The following is a 19,733-nucleotide window of genomic DNA, read 5'->3' as shown; positions in this document are numbered from 1 at the left end:
GTTCAGCTATGTTTTACCCTTTAGCCACTCTCCTCACTAACACCTAACTCTGTCACTGTTCCCTGGACATGACTCATTAGGAATCTTTGGTGAGTTATTTTCCTGATTATACACACCCAGCACCAGAGCTATATTTCTTTTCTTCATCAGCAAAAACTTTCCTCAGCTTTTATGGTTATTTTGTTTCCAGGTTTCTCTCTCTCTCATGATTTCTTTTTTACATCATCTAATCCCATAATATCTTTAATAAAATTTAGGAGAGTTATGAGCAGGTTGACATATTTAGGTGAATGGCCCATCATCTTCTCTCTCTGGTCCCAGAACACAGAGAATTGAGCGAGTGAATCAAGCTAAACTTTCCCAAATATGTGTCTACCAACTAGTAGGTTGTTCCTGAAGGACGAATGCCCTTTACTTTCATAATCTGAGTGTTAACAGCAAAACACCATGGCATAAGACCTTCAGAAGTCTACCCAGCAAGTCCTGGCAATTGTATTCCTGAGAGTTATGGCCACTGATGAACTTTCAATATCCACTCTCATTCATGTTATACTGAAAATAAAGAGTGAGACTTCTAGATTAAATCAGAATAATACATTTTGGGGATAACGCAATGACAGATAGTCAAGACTACATGTACAAAAGAGGGATATTCCAGCACTGCAGAAGATTAACTCAGAGGTTATAAATCAGAGTGTGTGTGTAATGTGGGCTCACTCCTTTCTTGAGAGAAGGAGGAAAATCTTTGCTTCCTGCTGTTAACACATTATCTTAGAGAAGTTCCAGGTCTTTGTGTCCTTACACTTTGGAATGAAGTAAATGTCTCCAAAGGAAAGAGAAGACACAAATCTCTGGGTTTACTACTTTTGAAAAGTCTCCATGGCCCATAGTTTCATCCTTCTTGAAATGTATGCACACATCATGACAGGTAAATCTCTTCAGATAGTCTCTTCCACTTTAATCATTCTTTAACTTCCAATGATTATCCTTTAACTCAATTATCAGGGTTTTTTGTTGTTGTTGTTCAGAAAACTCAAAGCATGAAAAACATAAAAACATCTTCTCCACAGCCCCACAGTGACACTTTACCTGTCATCAGCACTCTCTGCTCTGCAGTGCTGTCCAAACAGTAGCCCTGCTTCATGTTTGTATCTCAATGTGAGCCATATCACTATTTTTTGTCTCTCCTATGACATCCATGCACTTCTCTATTCTTGCTTTAGCTGCTCAGTTTCTGAGATATTAGAGCATTATTTCCTAACTTTGGATTTGTGTCCCATCTTCTGCTAACTGAAAATGTCTCTTTTGGGGGGACAGACTGTACATAATAGACCTGAATGCAAAAGTTTCCACAATGATCAAGTTCTGAGATGGCTATACATTGCAGTCAGCTCCCATGGATTGATGGGGGGAGGGTCATATTGAGGTTATCATAGGCATTTCACCTTTCTCTTGGCTCATTTAAGAATATAAGAACACCCAATTATTTTTGAGTTCTCAATTACTTCACTCTTCCACCTGGAATCCCATTTGCCTCACTTGACCATCAAGAAAGTGTATGTCTTCATTGAAATCCTTCCAAGAAGCGTGCAGTTAAGTCCTTAGTAAATTAAAGACAGCTTCCTTTAGCTTTTTTGTTTAATTAATATTAAATTCTTCTAAACTCTGCCAGCTAAGTAACTCCAACTACATCGTGATTTTTTCTGAGAGTGACCCACATTTTCGTCATATCTCTACTCCTCTCAACAAAACTACATCCACTACATCCTATATATACATGCATACTTAGGTACTCTCTAGTAATTAAATATTAAATACCGACTGCACATAGAAAATAGTTTACAACAAAGAAAGGAGTTTTGTGTCATATTTACACATCTAGCAAATACTGTGGTGCTACAAAATTGAAAAAAACCTTGAGAATGATCATCCCAAAGTTTTACCCTGTGTATTTTAATATCCCAGTAATTTTAAGTTGATAAGGAACCCTGGAGTAACCTGATAAGTGAACTCTACAAATTCATACTTTCAGTAGGTTTGGAGAACAAGCAAGCATAAGTATAACCACAGGCAAACAATTTAAAACTATTTTTTACCAGTATTTTTTAAACAAATACCAAAATGCTTAACAGGAGCAACAAAAACCCTAGATGATGGGACCCCGGACTTCTTTCCTGCTTTACTACTCTTGAGTTTTAAAGTCCAGCTGAACTAGCCTGCCTTTATTTCCCCAAGAATAACACTTGTTCCCGTCTTAGGATATTTGCAATTTCTCTGTCCCTCACCTGAAACATCTTTTACATCTCCCAGCTCCCACCTTCCATCTTTAAATATGGAAAAATTATTGGATATTTTGATACTCTAACAATAACTTTCTTTGCATAAAAGTTTTCTCACAATTGTATTCCTTTTACTTCAGATGGTTAAGTCTGATTGTGATTAAACTGTTTTTGTGGTTATTTTATTGATTGTATCTCTCCTGCAAGGAACTGGTTTCCTGAGAGCAGGGACCACCCGTTTCTGTTTCCTATTGCACACTACTGTATAGCACTGTGCCTCACAAGGAATAGGCATCAATAAATTTTTGTGAGTAAAGTCAACAAATAAATCAGAGAAGGATTTCTTTAAGAAAAATAAAGGTGCATGTCTCTATTTATTGGCAAATGAAAGCCATGACCTTTTACCAAGTCTATTGGGAAAAAGTAGACTAAGAGAGGGTCTAAGAATTAACCTCGAAAAGCTCAGTACATAATGGCTGGACAGGGAAGGATGCTGTCACAAAATAGTAGGAAAAGAAGTAGAGTGTTGGACTGTGGTGTTAGAGAAACAGGGAAAAGTCCATTTGAAGAGCAATAATGGCTATGGAAAGATGGGGCGAGGCAAATACTCAAAATGTCTGTTGGATTTGGCAAGGTCACTAGAGGCAAAAATAAAAGTTGGTAGGATGGTTTGATCAGACTGGAAGTAATATCATGTCAACAAATCTCAGGGTCAATGCACAAGCTGAAGGAATTATCATCTCAGAAACTATTCATCAAAATAATGCTGTATTGTCTAAAATCAGAGGTGAATCCCATAGAAGCCTCTCAATATAATTACGTATTGGTAATTAATTTAATTATCCTTATTTCTTAAAGCTCTGCTTCGTTTATCTCAGTATGAAAGCACAGTTCATAGCATATTTCTTTCCAAAAAGCATAGCACCATATACTAGGCTATGCTGTTTTGGCAAATGATCCATCTCGTAGCTCCTGTGTGTGCATATATTCATTGAAAGCAATAAGAATTATGAGCACAGAAGTGCTGCAAGACTATCTTTGATACTCAAGAATATATTGCCCATACACAGCCAAATAGCACTTGGATAGTCTGTGAATATAATTATAATAAAACCCATTATGTCTTTTCTTTTTGGGAGGAAGAAAAAAAATTATGTAAATTTAAATATGGCATATTCTGGAAAACAGTGTGCTTATGGAACAGCCAGAGGGATTTTCAAAAGTTAATAATCTAAATGTAGACAACTGTTTTAATGCATTTATAATATATTAAGGGGGCATAGTATGAGACTACAAGTATGACCTTGAGATACTTTTTTTAAGTAGAAAATGAACATTTTCTTAGTCAAATATTTCAATAAGATAATTAGAACTATATTTCTCACTAAAAATGTGATGTGCCAAAATAAAAATAACTTACTATTGAGTGCAATTTACATATGCCAAAAATTTGAAACAGACATGAGAAAGGACAGCCAAATACACTGCATTTATTTTCTCAGATTTACAGCAAACACACCTCTTAGTCTCTGTCCTTCTACAATGGTTCATGTGGCCAGTCTCTGAAGAACACCTCATTATTCACCAGATGAAGCCTACTTATGCTAGGCAAGCACTGGGAGGACCAGGGTAAGTAGTTTATGTTTGAAATCAGGCTCTATTCTGCCTTTTCCCTGCCACGACAATGAAGAGAATTCCTGAGCATATTTTAAATGTTATTCAAGTGACTCCAAGGAATGCACTCTGTTCTAGGAACAAAATTAAATTAACTTGCTATATGAAGTACAACCAACCTCATAATGATGTGTCCACACACATACTTTAAAAATGCCATTAAATCACTTAGGTGGACTCCTATGTATAAATGTTTAGTTTCTTACTAAAAAAAAACCTAAAGGAACTTTATCATATTCACCACTGATAAATGGAGTCTATAGATTTCATTGCCACTTGATATCACTGAGAATTAGAGAATATATCAAGAGCTTTCCTATATCAATTTTTTTTCAGATGACCCTTTACTTCTTCAGTAGATAACACTGCTGAAAAATGGTTCATCAAAACCATTCCATCAATCAGAAATATCTAAAATTCAATCTTTGAGTTGTTATGTAATATACCACCAGTGGCTAAAAAAAGGGGTCAGGGGAGGAGAAAGAAAATAACAATATTTAGACTTAGTGTTGAGATGACTCTGATATAATTGATAGTATAAATAATATTATTAAGAAGAACATTACTGCAAGTGAATTCATTTGTATGGTTGTGATCAAATCATTTTGGGAGTTGTGTGTACAACCCTGTCTCTGTTATCAATACAGCACATTCATTCAGTTCTAATAATAAACCAGGTACTGCAGAAGAAGCAAACGAGATGATCCTGAGCTTCCACATGGGAAAGTTAACTTGGGCACATCTTTGAATGCATTTTATTAAATCTTTCCTACTTTCCATAGAAAACTACCTACTAGAGTAGGTTTCATTGTGCTGTCTAAGGCAGAGTAAAATTAATGGAACATTATCAACATCTCTAATTTTTATTGCCTGTGCCGCCTTAGGCAAAAGATCTATTTTTATAGTGAGATGAACATATATACATAATGTTAACAGATTCTGAGGAAAGCATAGTCCTGCTGGGTGAACACGTGTTAGCTGCGGTGGCTGCAATAATGAACTATAAACTTTAAGGTTTTAAAGTATTGTCGTCAGAGTGTAAAAATATCTAACCTTAACTATTGCCTACCTCCGTGTACACACACACACACACACACACACACACACATTTAGCCATAGGGCATTTTTAGCAAGAATATTTGTGATATTAAAAGCATGCTAAATGTTTCACAAAAGGAACTTATTCAAAGGAAATCATAGAATGTTTCTATAAAATAATCCTAAGTAAATGCTAAAAAGAATGTTGTTTATCTTCAGGTTTTTGAGTTGGAAATATATACATAATATATTGCTGAATGATAAAAAGAATGAAGGAAAATTAAAGGAAATGTAAGGCAGGAATTAACATTTTTAAAGTCTATGTAGGCCAGCCAGATAACATTAAGGAAAACGTGTCAAGTCCAGATCCCTACAAAACAGGATCTGAGGCAAAGCTTGGAGGCTACTACTTTACTGAGAGGTGCAATTTAAAGCAGCAAATGCAGGGGAAAGAGAGACATTAAAATGTAGATGATGGTCAAAGAGAAGTGGGGAGCAGGGTGGTGGTGAGCAAAGAGGAACATCTGTAGTAACCCCAACAATAAAAACAAAGTTTATAAAAAAAGTTAGGCAACATCAAGATGTGGTTTTACCAAGCTGGCCATGACTTCCTGAAAAGACACTGTGGGTTGCTTGGCAAAAGATGGCATCTCCAGGGCAGCATGCAGAAACTTCATGCCTCTGTATATCAGATGAAGAAAAGAGGGATCTATTTGCTCCTCCCTGAGATCTACTCCCTAAGGTGTCCTATTCCTCATTGATTCACACTTGCATTAACTATAGGCATTAATTCCCTTGTTTCCTGGTTGTATCACCTGGCTCCTTGGGTGGCTCCTGAGGAAACCGTATCTTAAATGGAGGGGACTGCACATGAATCTAGAAGTAGTGGGAGGAGTCAGAAGCTCTTTGGTAGGATTAGGTTTAGCATGTGGCCGGAGCTAAGGTGGCTCTTGCCAGGCAGGGAAAAGCAATGAAGGCCATACCAGAGCCCATAATTCACTCCAGAGACAGCCAAGCCCCACAGTGCTGTGAGAAGCAGAGGCAGATTCGGCTGCAGTGGTGGCAGTAGCAAATGGGGTCCTCCACCAACTATTGACTAGTAGGTAAGTGAAGCTGAGAGAAATGGAGCAGATTTAGAGGTTGGTCCTCGTGTATGAGGCAAGACAAATTACAAATGACATGTATCCCCAGTGATGGGAGTATAATAAGGAGTGGTGGAGACTGTAGAGAATGCAAGAGAGCCTGCTGCTACCCAACTCTAGGAAACTGCTACCATGCAAGGATGTTGGCCCAATGGACAAAATGCTGTATTATATTGTAATTTAAATCAGTATGTGGACAAGATGCAAAATGCCTGCTCTCCCTCAAGTCCAAAAGTCTCATGATAGCCAAGAAGGATAACCTTAGGGAGAAATTCTTGAAAAATAACAGACAATTTTAGTTACATTTGAGATGAAGGGATTACAGAAACAAATGCAAGCCTAGCAATGACCTGCAGTTTTGTGGTGTGTTTTTCTTCCTAAACAAATAGCAAATTCTTGTAAGCTCCTAATTTAAAGCAAAAGAAAACAACTTATGTTTATCAACTTGAGAAGATAAGAATTTGGTTCACAGATAACTGTGAAAGATAAAATGTGAGGAAACTACACAGGGAAAAATAACTTTAAGGACACAATGTGAGTAAAAAGTATTCGTAAGAGATTTTTTTCATAGGAGGATAAAAATTGGGTGGGAATAAAGGCTCTTGGGAATCCCTTAGATCTGGACTGGCTGTGTGTCTAATTCCTAAGACTTTCTGGAGATGGAAAAGCAAATTTTACTAGCTCCTTGTTTGTGTCTCTCTTTAAAGATAATTTGAATTTCAGTGTATTTCTCTCTGCATAGTCAGGCACTACTCAACAATGTTTCAATATTACAAAACTTTATTGGCATTTCTCATCTGAGGCAACCTCATTTCCTGCATTCTGTCCTCTTGTGTTTATATCGTTTTTTTTTTCTGAGCATTTTAAATGAGCTCTGGAAAAAGATCAAAGTGTAATGTGCATATAACCCATCATCTATAACCAGAAGAACAATCCTTATTTTATGAAAATTCTTTTATGAAAGATTACAGAAAAAGATGACTTCCTGACTGATGGTGAATCAGTATAACTTTGGTAACAAAACCAGACAAGAAGAGACAAGAAAATAAAATTATAGGTGACTATGGCAAAAATATTAAATAAAATAGTACTAGCAAACTGAATCTGCCAGTGTGAACAATAACACTCACGGGAATGTGAAGGTTGTCTAACATCGAAAACACTTTACCATATTTATTTACCATAATATAATTTATATATTAAAGAAAAACCTATATATTCACAACAGTATTTGATAAAATTCAGCATTCACTAATGGTACAATGGCATAGCAAATGTGAAATGGAAGGAAACTTCCTTAATCTAAAAAAAATCATTCTTCTAAAATCTTACAGCACATATACCTGTATAGAGTGTATAGACATTCCAAAAACTACATGAGGTCCCATACCTATTGCATTGTCTTCATCACTTTAGCAAGCATAAATAATATTTATTGCTGGGTCATTTTCTTCTTTTGAAGATTTTAAAGGAAGTATTTTCATTCAGCTGGGCTTCTAGATAAATAAGACCATAGAAACTAGTTTTGCAGCTGCTCTAGGAATGTGTTAGTAGCCAACACTTGAAGATTAAATCTTCCTTTTATCCTGCCCAACACAAGATTCCCTTTTGTTGCTGAAGCTCTGTTTTCATTGTGTGAATAATGCCCCTTGCTGCCAACACGATGCTTTACTTTGCTTCCCAGATTGAATTTGAAAGTGGGCACAATATCCGTGTCTTCCCTCCTCTGAGGAATGGAATTCAAAGGTAAGCTTAGCTGCTCTTATCAACTCATCTAGCAGGAAATTAGTAAAAACAACATTGGTTATCAATAAAATTTTTAAAGATTGACTATATTTAAAACATTATAACATAACATATTGAATTGTTTTTAACCTAATATCAAGAAGTGGTAACTACCCAAAAGAATATATTTCCCTGCTGGAAATTGACTCTGATTTTTTAACCACACAAAGAGAATCAATTTTTGTAGACTGATTAAAACATTCTTACCCTAAGAAATATTTTAATGAGAAAAAAAATCTCAGTGCTATAGATAGTGTCCTACTTACATTTCAAGATCAAAAACTATCACCAAATATTACCTTATGTACTATAATGAGTTTCTTTTTTAATAAAATACTCATAGACCCCAAATGAACAAGAAGTTAGGTAAGAAAAAAATGCATTATTAATTTATTTTAATATTTATTTTTAATTATATTTCATTGATTATGCCATTATAGTTGTCCTAATTTTTCCCCCTTTGCCCCCTTCCACCCAGCACCCTCCACTCCCTCAGGCAATCCGCACACCATTGTTTATGTTCATGGGTCATGCATATAAGTTCTTTGGCTACTTCACTTTTTATACTATACGTTACATCCCCATGGCTATACTGTAACTACTTATTTGTACTTCTTAATCCCTTTAACTCTTCACCCATTCCCCACACCTCCCTCCCATCTGACAACTATCAAACTGCTCTCTGTATCCATGATTCTATTTCTGTTCTTCTTGTTTTCTTAGATTGATTTTAGAGTCAATTGTTGATGGATGCATATTTATTGTCAGTTTATAGTTCATAGCTTTGATCATCTTCTTTTTCATAAGTAAATCCCTTTAACATTTCATATAATAATGGTTTGATGATGATGAACTCCTTTAGTTTTTTCTTGTCAGGGAAGCTTTTTATCTGCCCTTCAATTCTAAATGATAGATTTGCCAGGTCCTTGCTTTTCATGATTTTGAATATTTCTTGCCAATCCCTTCTAACCTGCAAAGTTTCTTTTGAGAAATTAGCTGACAGTCTTATGAGAATTCCCCTGTAGGTAACTAACTGTTTTCCTCTTGCTACACTTAAGATTCTCTATCTTTAAACTTTGGTATTTTAAGTATGATGTGTCTGGAGTGAGCCTCTTTGCATTCAACTTGTTTGGGACTCTCTACATTTCCTGGAATTGTATATCTATTTCCTTCACTAAATTACACAAGTTCTCTTTCATTATTTTTTCAAATAGATTTCCAATACCTTGTTCTTTCTCCTCTCCTTCTGGCACTCCTGTGATGTGAGCGTTTGACTTCTTGAAGTTGTCCTAGAGGTTGCTTACACTATCCTCATTTTTTTGTTCCTTTTTTCTTCTTATTGTTTTAATTGCTTGATTTTTGCTTCCTTATGTTCCAAATTATCAATTTGATTCTCAGCTTCATCCTCTCTGCTGTTTTTTCCCTTTAAATTGTTCTTTATTTCAATTAGTGAATAATTTGTTTCTGAGTGCATCTTTTGTATGCTGTTGAGGTCCTCTCTAAGTTCCCTGAACAGACTTATCACTTGTGTTTTGAATTCTGCATCCAATAGATTGCTCATCTCCCTATTGTTTCGTTCTTTTTGGGGAGTTTTGATCTGTTCTTTCATTTCATGTTTCTTTGTCTCTTCATTTTAGCAGCCTCCCTGTGTTTGTTTCTATGTATTAGGTAGAGCAGCTATGACTCCCTGTCTTGGTAGTATGGCCTAATGAATATAGTAGGTGTCTTGTAAAGTTAGTGGCACAGCTTCCCCTATCACCCAAGCTGGGTACTTGGGGTATGCCCTTTGTGTGGGCGGAATACACGCTCATCTTGTAGTTGAGTCTTGATTTCTGTTGGTAGGTCAATGGGAGGGATTTACTCAGGTCACTCAGCTGCCAAGAATGGCTGTGACCACTGACCAACAACCCCTACACTCTGTGAAGGATCAGCTCTGCAGGGGAAGGGTTGAGGTGCTCTGACATGGCCTGTAGCTGTCCATTGAGTATGCAGGCTCTGGGGTAAAGCAATCTGAGAAGCCTGCTACTTGTGCTGAGCTTGGAGATTCCGAGGTAAGGCCAAGCTGTGAATCTAGTCTGGCTGTTTCTAGTGCCAGGACTGGAGTCAATTAGCAAGAAGCACAGTATCTGGGAGCTTACTGAAGCTGGCTGTGGCTTGTTTGAGAGGATTTAGGAAGTTGTGGAGCATGAGCCAAGACTAGCCATTCATATGTAAAAGCAATTTGGGTGGGCCCATAAGTTGGGTAGGATGGAACCTCTGGGGATCTCCAGATGCTCCAGATGCTACCACTTTTATAGTAAGGGGCAAACAATGTTAGCCAGCCTGCTCTTCTGTGGCTCTGTTGGGGAAGGGTTCAGAAAAGGAACATTGGCCTCTGCTCCCCTTTCAGTCTGGGAGAAAGTTTTCCCCCAGCTCTTGCCTTGATGCTAGACACTTCAGTTCCTCCCTATGTGTCCCTGGTATCTTTCAAGCCGCTTTCCTAGTGCTGGAGCTCAGAGGGAGTGAATCTGAGTAAGTTCTTGTATGGGTTTTTAAAGAGGAACTGCCTGGGACTCCAGAGGTTTCTTCTACCAACGCAATCCCTACTGGTTTTTGCAGCCAGAAGTAATGGAGAGTTATATTCATGGCACTAGTAACCTGAGCTGGGGGGCCTGGTGTGGTGCTGGGCTCCTTGATTCTGAGATACCCCACCTAAATTTTTATCTGCCACATATGGATGTAGGACTAGCCTATTCCATGTCTCTGTCCCTCCTACCAGTCTGGATGAATGCAGTTTCTTTAATTCTATAGTTTTGAGAATTCCACACAACTCAATTTCTGATAGTTCTGAGTGATTGTTCTATATTTTAGTTGTAATTTTGATGTGATTATGTGAGTAGGTGAGCTGTGTTTACGTATAACCAATTATTAATTTATTTTAAACTCCTTTTTACCATATGATCCAGGCATTCCTGTTCTGGGCATAATCTAAATGAATCAAAATCTAGATCTCAAAGTGATATCTGCACTCTTATGTTCACTGATGCACTTTTCATAAGAGTCAAGATGTGGAAATAACCTATATGTCTATCAGTGGATAAATGGATAAAGAAAATGAGGCATATATACTAGTATTTGTATATAAATTATATATATATATATTAGCTTTAGAAAAGAAGGAAATCTTGCCTTACAGAACAACTGGTATGGACCTGGAGAGCATTATGTTAAGTGAAATAAGCCAGTTACAAAAGAGCAAATACTGCATTATTCAACTCATATGAGGTATCTAAATTAGTCAAAATCATAGAAGCAGAGAGTAGAATTGTTGCCAGAGGATGAGTCAAGGTAAAAATGGGAGGTGGTCATCCAAAGGGTATATTAGTTTCATTTATTCATGATGCATAAATTCTGGAGATCTTCTATAAAACACAGTGTCCATAGTTAACAATATTGTATTGTATATTTAAAAAATCTGTTAAGAAAGTAAATCTCATATTAAATGGTTTATCAAAGTAAAATTTTTAAAAACTCATTTCCACTGATTTTAAATAAGCAAGCCCCATTCAGAAGCAAGAGAAGGTGTGTGAGCACACATGTGTGCAGATAAGCACAAACACAGACACACACTCATCTTGTCTCAGGGAGAGTTAGGTTAGGGTTGAGTTCCCATGCAATAGACTGAGGGTGGCTTCAAAGGAGAAGAGAAGATATTATAAAGATAGTTTTAAGAATCAATGGAACAATGTTACACATCAAATTCAATGGGTATGTGCAGCAAGGCAAGAATAAAATTAGAATCAAAGAAATCTGTAACCAAAGTCATCAGGATAAAGTGAACAATTCCTGAAGCATGAACAAAAATAAAATGACCTGAAGTTATTATCTGACCACCAGTTCTTACAATGATTATAGAAGTTTTGAGATAGGAATAGCACTACTAAATGCACTAAGCAGTTTGAATAAATACTAGCTAGTTTTGGAATGATAATTTAAGCTCTATGATGAAGTGCAGTATAAAATATAGATAAGAGTATCACAATGACTGGATCTCCTTTTAGAATTATATTATAAATGTGTCCAATAAAATTTTCTTGGTGTAATTTCTAATTTATGACCATGGACAGTTCTTTTATATTTCTGTGCAATCCACCCCTTACATACAAATTACATCCTTGCGGTTATAGTATTGTACTGAAATCTTGTAGGAAAAAATACTCAGCATATAAAATGTAATTAATAGATGAGGTTCAAGCAGTATTTTTGTTATAAGTTGAAATTACTTTGGGTTGTACTGCATAGAAAAAAAAATTCACCAAAAATGATCAAAATATCCAAGTCACCCTACTTTCCTCATGACTCCAACGTTTAGATTAAAATTTTTACTGTTATCCGTTATTACTGACACCTTTGAAACCAATATCACTAGCTTCTATGCCACCTTGACACTGTGTTTCTTTGGCTCATGTACTCCACTGCCTGACTTCTAACACAGAACTTATCACCTAGTATTTCTCTACTTTCAAAATCTAGAACCTTCTTAGATGGTATCAAACCCATTATCATTAAACTATTAAACTTCCATCCACATCATCCCACATCGAAATTCTATATCACTGATTTCTGTTATCATTTACTTCTCTAGCTTACTTCTGACTACATTTTGTTCACTACCCACGGTAAGATTCTGTCAGTTCTCTCTTTGCCATCCTCACTAAACAGCCTGTCTTCCTGTCATCATCACTGTGTCCTCTGCCACTATAACTATCCACAATCTTTCTTAGGTGGCTAATCTTTGATTCTAAATTATTCCTACCACCTTTATAGTAAGTGTTAATATTTTTGTCAAAAAAACAGAAGAACTGCCCTGTTGTAAAATGTGATACCTAATTTTAACTGCACTTTTATTAGCCATGGTTATTCCTTTATTCACTTTGTATTGGTTTCTGGTGAATTCTCTACATAGCCTATGTTCAAATCATTTTCTTCCGTAAACCAAAAACCTACCTTATTTTCTCTAAAGGAGATATTGCTAGAAAAATTGAACCATGAAGTATTACTTATACCTTTTACTCTCTCCAGATTTAAAAATATTTATTACCCTAGTAGCTTTTCAAAATGGTCTGTACTTCATACTACACATCTTTCATTAGCCGTTATACCGTAAATTTAAATTTTCATCAGATCAAGTGATTAAACTTTCCCTAATTTTCTGCGAAACTATTGATATATTTTAACCTTTCGAGTTTTTTGAACTCTTTATCTTGCTGTATTTTTCTCCTTGAAACTCTCTCTTCTAACATACCTTTGTTTGTTAGTTTGCTCTTCCTCCATGAGAACTTCCAAGACTCAAGTCTTGGTCTTCTTGGTGAGAATGTAATAGCTTTTTCAAGGTGATGTCAATTAATTAGCAACAAGTCATGTACTAAATACATATTAAATTTTTGATTTTTCTCAGGTGAATAAAATTTAACAAGGTTTTGCTTCAGTGAGGGCTTCTTTTGCACTTGTATAGGCAAGAAATGTAAATACAAAAGAAGAAAATCTTTATGGAGCCTTTACTGCTGAGGTCCAGGGTACATTTTATGAGACAGCTCACCCAAAATTACAAGCAGAATTAACTTTAGAGATGCACCCCCATCACTCTCTTCTAAAGGAGGATCCAACCACTCATGAAAAACCGGTATTATCTCCATATTCTGGAAGTATAAGAGCTCTCAGAACAAGGAGAAGAATAACTGTGACATTAGCAGAATTAGGAAGGAGTCTGAGTCAATCTTGCACATTTTGATAACAATAAAAAGACAAAATAAACTTCAATTACAAAATCAGAAAAGTTATAAGTATAAACTAAGAACAACAAATAATGCTTTAAAATACTATTCTATTTTAGGAGATTCTACAAAAATATTTCTGAATAATGACAAGCCCAGATTTGCTGAAACAAACTTTCTGAATTTTTAAGAAGCCCTGGGTGATACAGGGAGTAGTTCCATTCCTATGAAAACAAGAGAGCAATTTTGGGAAATCAGAAAATAATCTTAGTGGATAAAGAAAAGATATGAGGATCATAATTATGAAATAAGCATAATCTCATTTAAATATCACTAAATAAAGATGCTTGGTTTTAAACAATCTTTTATGAAATTAATTTTTCTCTAAGGAAAAAGTTTTTTTAAATTTCAGTGACTAATATTACCTAATTTTTTAGCCTATCTGGAAACATATGAGTCTCTAGGGTTCTAGGCAAAATATTATGTACAATTAAATTTGAATTTCAGAAAATCAACCAATAATTTTATTATAATTATCTATTATTTATCTGAAATTTACATTTAAATTGATGTCTTATTTTTTTTAGTTAGATATAGCTACCTTATAAGAAACTAACTGGTGAATATTATTTGTGTTCATATTTAATTACTGCTTGTCCATCTCTCCATCCCCACCAAGCTTATAAATTTTAGTAGGGACTATCATCTTTCACAGTTACTGCTATATCTTTGCAACTAAAATCTCAAATTTTCCTTGGCTGGTGTGGCTCAGTGAATTGAGCACTAGCCTGCAAACCAAAAGGTTGCCAGTTCAATTCTCTGTCAGGGCACATGCCTGGGTTGTGGGTCAGGTTCCCAGTTGAGGGCGAGCAAGAGTCAACCAATTGATGTTTTTTTTCACACATCAATGTTTCTCTCCCTCTTTTTCTTTCTTTCTGAAAATAAATAAATAAAATTTTTAAAAAACATTTACAAAATAAAACCCCCAATTCTAAGCCAAAGTTTGGAGGTAGGACTGGGATCAACTTCTTAATTCACTTCCATCCTTGGTTTTTAATAAACCTACCAAGCATTAGTAAAAAGCAAAAAAATTAATTACCACACTCTGAAAACTGAGTTAAAGCTCCATTACAAAGAATATGTCCTTGTAAAATAATTATTTTAAAGAAAAATGAAGATGAATCACTCACATTGTTCCACTTCCCATTTCTTGGCTACTCCAAACAGGAGTCAAGTTTTCCTTGGTTAACAATAATGCTACAAGGTGGCTAACATAAGCAACAAAGTCTTATTTTTTCATTCTTTGTACGTCTGCCTGTCGGTCTAACTGTTCTGTCTCACTCTCTCTTGTTAGACAAAATTATGATCCAATTGGCCTGAAATATCACAAAATTTTGAGCAGGAAGGAATAAAAAATATAATTAATTTTGTTCATTTTACAGACTAAAAAACTCAAGCTCACGTAATTAAAAGAGAGCCATGCTGATCAAAACCTTTCAATAGCTCTGTGTTCTTGTAAGATAAACTTTCTACAGTCGTGGTGTGGTGTAAATGTCCTCCAAGATAATGCTCCAGCCTTTCTTTCTAGGTGGGTATCTCATTACAGTAATGAATACTGCCTCTTGGAACTTTGACCAGTGTCCCTGTGCTCTCAGCAGCCGATAGGTGACCACGTTCTCCATTGTACTCCCTCTGTTCATGTTTCTATTATAGCACTTTTAACACCATGGAATTTATCACTTTAAACATCTGTCTCCTTCTATTAGTCTGAATTATGTGAATGTAGAGACCGTATCTTATTCGTGCTGCAATTATTGAATACTAATGTCTATTCAAGTGCCAGGGCACAGAGTAAAAGCCCAAAAAGCATTTGACAAGTGAAGAAACACAATTAATGGCATAAATAATAACAGAATTTAAGTACTGTGTTTTTTTATTAACCAAGCCACAGAACTGAGCTAAGAATCTATCAATATCAATGTAAAAAAGTCAGCAAATTTTGAGATAAACTTTGTCAGAAAAATGAGTGTCAGCAGTCTCTCAAGCTTACACATATGTTGAGATGTTTCACGACATTCACAAAATTTTGTTTTCTACTTCTCTGTTCATTAATTAAACTTGATTTTCTTCAAGTACAGTTTTAAACAAGAGTATCTATTTCTTATTCCATTGTCTCTCATTTCTACTCTGAATTCTGTAATTTTCACCACACACACACTATTTTGATACTAATGTGAAGGGAGCAAATTCTGGATATCTAAACATCTTCAATCTAATTATTTCTATAATGAAAAAATGTTGCAAGTTCTCATCTCCAAATTTAGAAATGGATTTTTAGAATCTAATTTGTGGGGAAACTAAGGCTCACCGTTGTATGATGGTAACAGCAGAAAAAAACCTATTCTTAACATGTAAATCAGAAATTAGTATATGGTTAAATACATGGTTTTCACTTACAAATACATTTCAAAGAAAAATTTTAAATGACAAATATATTTGTTCATACCTAATGGCATTATTATTTTTTTTAATTTTTTATTTAATTAAGATTCAGTTTGTAAATAAATGTAAAATGATAAATTTATCTGTATAGCCTGTCATTATGTATGAATGTATTGTGTTTATGTTTACTTTTTTTTTAAGTTTTTTGTTGTCCAAGTACAGTTGTCTCCATTGTCCCACCACCATTTTCCCCTGCCCCACCCACCCTTACCTCTCACCCTCAATCATTTTCCAGTATGGCTTTGTCCATGGCTTTACACGTGTTCCTTGACCACCCTTCCCTTTCTTATCCCCCATTATCCCCCTCCCCGCTCCCCTCTGGTTACTGCCAGTTTGTTTTTTATTTCAGTGCTGCTGGTTATATTTTGCTTGCTTGCTTATTTTGTTGATTAGGCTCCACCTAGAGATGAGATCATATGGTATTTGTCTTTCACCTCCTGGCTTACTTTGGTTAGCATAATGCTCTCCACTTCCATCCATGCTGTCGCAAAGGGTAGTAGCTCTTTCTTTCTTTCTGCTGTGTAGTATTCCATTGTGTAAAGGTACCATAGTTTTTGGATCCACTTATTTACTCTTGGGCGCTTCCGTTGTTTCTAATGCCTGGCTATTGTAAATTGTGCTGCTAGGAACATTGGGGTGCATAGATCTTTTGAATTGGTGTTTCAGGATTCTTAGGGTATAATCCGAGCTGTGGAATTGCTGGGTCAAAAGGCAGTTCCATTTTTAGCTCTTTGGGGAAATTCCAAACTGTTTTCCACAGGGGCTGCACCAGTCTGCATCCAACCAACAGTGGGTTCCCTTTTCTCCACAGCCTCGCCAGCACCCGTTGTTTGTTGGTTTGTGTATGATGGCCATTCTGACTGGTGTGAAGTGGTATCTCACTGTGGTTTTAATTGTCATCTCTCTAATGGCTAGTGGTGGTGATCATTTCTTCATATGTGTCTGGGTCCTCTGTATGTCCTCACTGGAGAAGTGTTTGTTCAAGTCCTTTCTCCATTTTTTTTAACTGGATTGTTTGTCTTCCTGGAGTGGAGTCATTTCAGTTCTTTATATACTTGGAAATCAAACTCTTGTTTGAGGTATCATTTGAAAGTATATTTTCCCATACAATTGGTTTCCTTCTCATTTTGCTAATGTTTTCTTTAGCTGTGCAGAAGCTTTTTATTTTGATGAAACCAATCTGTTTATTCTTTCCTTTATGTCCCTTGCTCTAGGGGACATATTGGTGAAAATATTGCTGCATGGAATCCTGAGTCTCCTGCCTATGTTTTTCTCTCGGAATTTTATGGTGTCGTGAATTATATTTAAGTCTTTTATCCATCTTGAGTTTATTTTTGTGTACGGTGTAAACTGGTGGTCGAATTTCATTTTTTTGCATGTAGCTGTCCAGATCTCCCAACACCATTTGTTGAAGAGGCTATTTTTACTCCATTTTATGCTTATGACCCCTTTGTCAAATATTATTTGACCATTGAGACATGTGTTTATTTCTGGGCTCTCTATTCTGTTCCATTGATCTATGTAACTGTTCTTATGCCACTACCAGACTGTTGTGATTATAGTGGCCTTGTAATATAGTTTGATGTCACGTATAGTGATCCCTCCTACTTTGTTCTTCTTTATCAAAATTGCTGCATCTATTATTCAGGGTCATTTATGTTTCAATATAAATTTTTGAAATGTTTGCTTGTATCTGCAAAATATGTCACTGGTATTTTAAAAGGGATTGCATTGAATCTATAAATTGTTTTGGGTAGTGTAGACATTCTGATGATGTTAATTCTTCCAATCTGTGAACAAGGCATATTCTTCCATTTATTTGTGTCTTCCTTCATTTCTTTCTTCAGTGTTGTATAGATTTCTGAGTACAGGTCTTTTACCTTCTTGGTTATGTTTATTCCTAGGTACTTAATTTTTCTTGTTGCTATAGCCAATGGGATTTTTTTTCCTGATTTCTGATTCTGATATTTCATTGTTGGTGTACAAAAATGCCTTCAATTCCTGAATATTAACTTTATATCCTGCTGTTTTGCCAAATTCACTTATTAGGTCAAGCCATTTTTTGGTGGAGTCTATAGGGTTTTCTATGTACACTATCATGCAAACAATGACAGTGTTACTTCCTCCTTCCAAATTTGGATGCCTTTTATTTCTTTTTCTTGTTTGATCACTATGGCTAGGACTTCCAATACTATGTTGAATAGAAGTGGTGAAAGTGGACATCCTTGTCTTGTTCCCAATCTTAGTAGGAAAGCTTTCAGTTTTTGCCCATTAAGTATGATATTGGCTGTAGGTTTTTCATATATTGACTTTATTATGTTGATATATGCCCCTTTAACTCCCAGTTTGCTGAGTGTTATCATAAATGGGTGCTGTACCTTACCAAATGCATTTTCCACATCTGTTAATATGATCATTTGATTTTTGTCTTTCCATTTGTTTATATGATATATTATATTTATTGATTTGTGAATATTGTATCATCTTTAACTCCCTGGGATGAATCCCACTTGCTCATGGTGGATAATGTTTTTAATGTGTTGCTGGATGCAGCTTGCCAATATATTGTTGAGAATTTTAGTGTCTAGGTTCATCAGTGATATTGCTTGTAGTTTTCTTTCTTTGTTGTGTCTTTATTTGGTTTTGGGATTAGGATGATGCTGGCCTCATAAAAAGAGTTTTGGAGTGTTCCGTCTTCTTGGATTTTTTGGAATAGTCTGAGAAAGACAGGGGTTAGCTCTTCCTTAAATGTTTTGTAAAATTCTCCTGTGAAACCATCTGGTCCAGGGCTTTTGTGTGCTAGGAGTTTTTTGATTACTGCTTTCATTTCACCAGCTGTTATCAGTCTGTTCAGGCTTTCTGCTGCTTCTTCATTCAATCTTGGAAGATTATATTTTTCTAGAAATTTATCCATTTCACCCAGTTTTCAAATATTTAGCATATAGTTGTTCATAGTAATTTCTTACAATCCTTTGTATTTCTGTGGTATCAGTTGCAATTTCTCCTCTTTCATTTATGATATTATTTATTTGGGTCCCCTCTTTTTGTCAATTTTGTTTATCTTTTCCAAGAACCAACTCTTGGATTTGTTGATCCTTTGAATTGTTCTTTTAGTCTCTACATCATTCAATTCTGCTCTGGTCTTGATTATTTTTTTCCTTCTACTTGCTCTGGTCTTCATTTGTTATTATTTCTCCAATTCTTGAGGCTGTAGGTTTAGGTCATTTATTTGAAATGTTTCTATCATTTTTTAGGTAGGCCTGTGTTGCTATGAACTCCCCTCTCAGGACTGCCTTCACTGTGTCCCATAGGCTTTGGACTATTGTTTGTTCATTTTCATTTGTTTTCACTCACTTTTTGATTTCTTCTTTGATCTCATCATTGACCCATTCATTGTTTAATAGCATGCTATTCAGTCTCCATTAGTTTTAATGTTTTTGAGTTTTTTCCTTGAGGTTGGTTTCAAGTTTCAGGCCCTTGTGATCCCAGAAAATGCTTATTATGGTTTCAATTTTCTTGAATTTTTTGAGGATTGTTTTGTGTCCTATCACATGGTCTAT

General features: G+C 35.6%; 1 protein-coding gene and 1 pseudogene across 2 annotated transcripts in view; both read right to left on the bottom strand.

Moving 5' to 3' along the window:
• The window catches only part of LOC129069713 (monocarboxylate transporter 2-like), a 52,319-nt pseudogene extending 35,849 nt beyond the window's left edge, over nucleotides 1-16,470 (bottom strand).
• Nucleotides 1-19,733, bottom strand: part of CTNNA3 (catenin alpha 3) — a 1,483,556-nt gene that overhangs the window by 205,601 nt on the left and 1,258,222 nt on the right. The gene's annotated exons all lie outside the window — the stretch shown is intronic.

The sequence above is a fragment of the Pteronotus mesoamericanus genome, unplaced genomic scaffold, assembly GCF_021234165.1.
Source record: "Pteronotus mesoamericanus isolate MK-2021 breed Mesoamerican mustached bat unplaced genomic scaffold, CSHL_Meso_final contig_24, whole genome shotgun sequence".
NCBI lineage: Eukaryota > Metazoa > Chordata > Mammalia > Chiroptera > Mormoopidae > Pteronotus > Pteronotus mesoamericanus.
The sequence above is the reverse complement of the archived record's forward strand: the minus strand, read 5'-3'. Positions and strand labels throughout refer to the sequence as shown.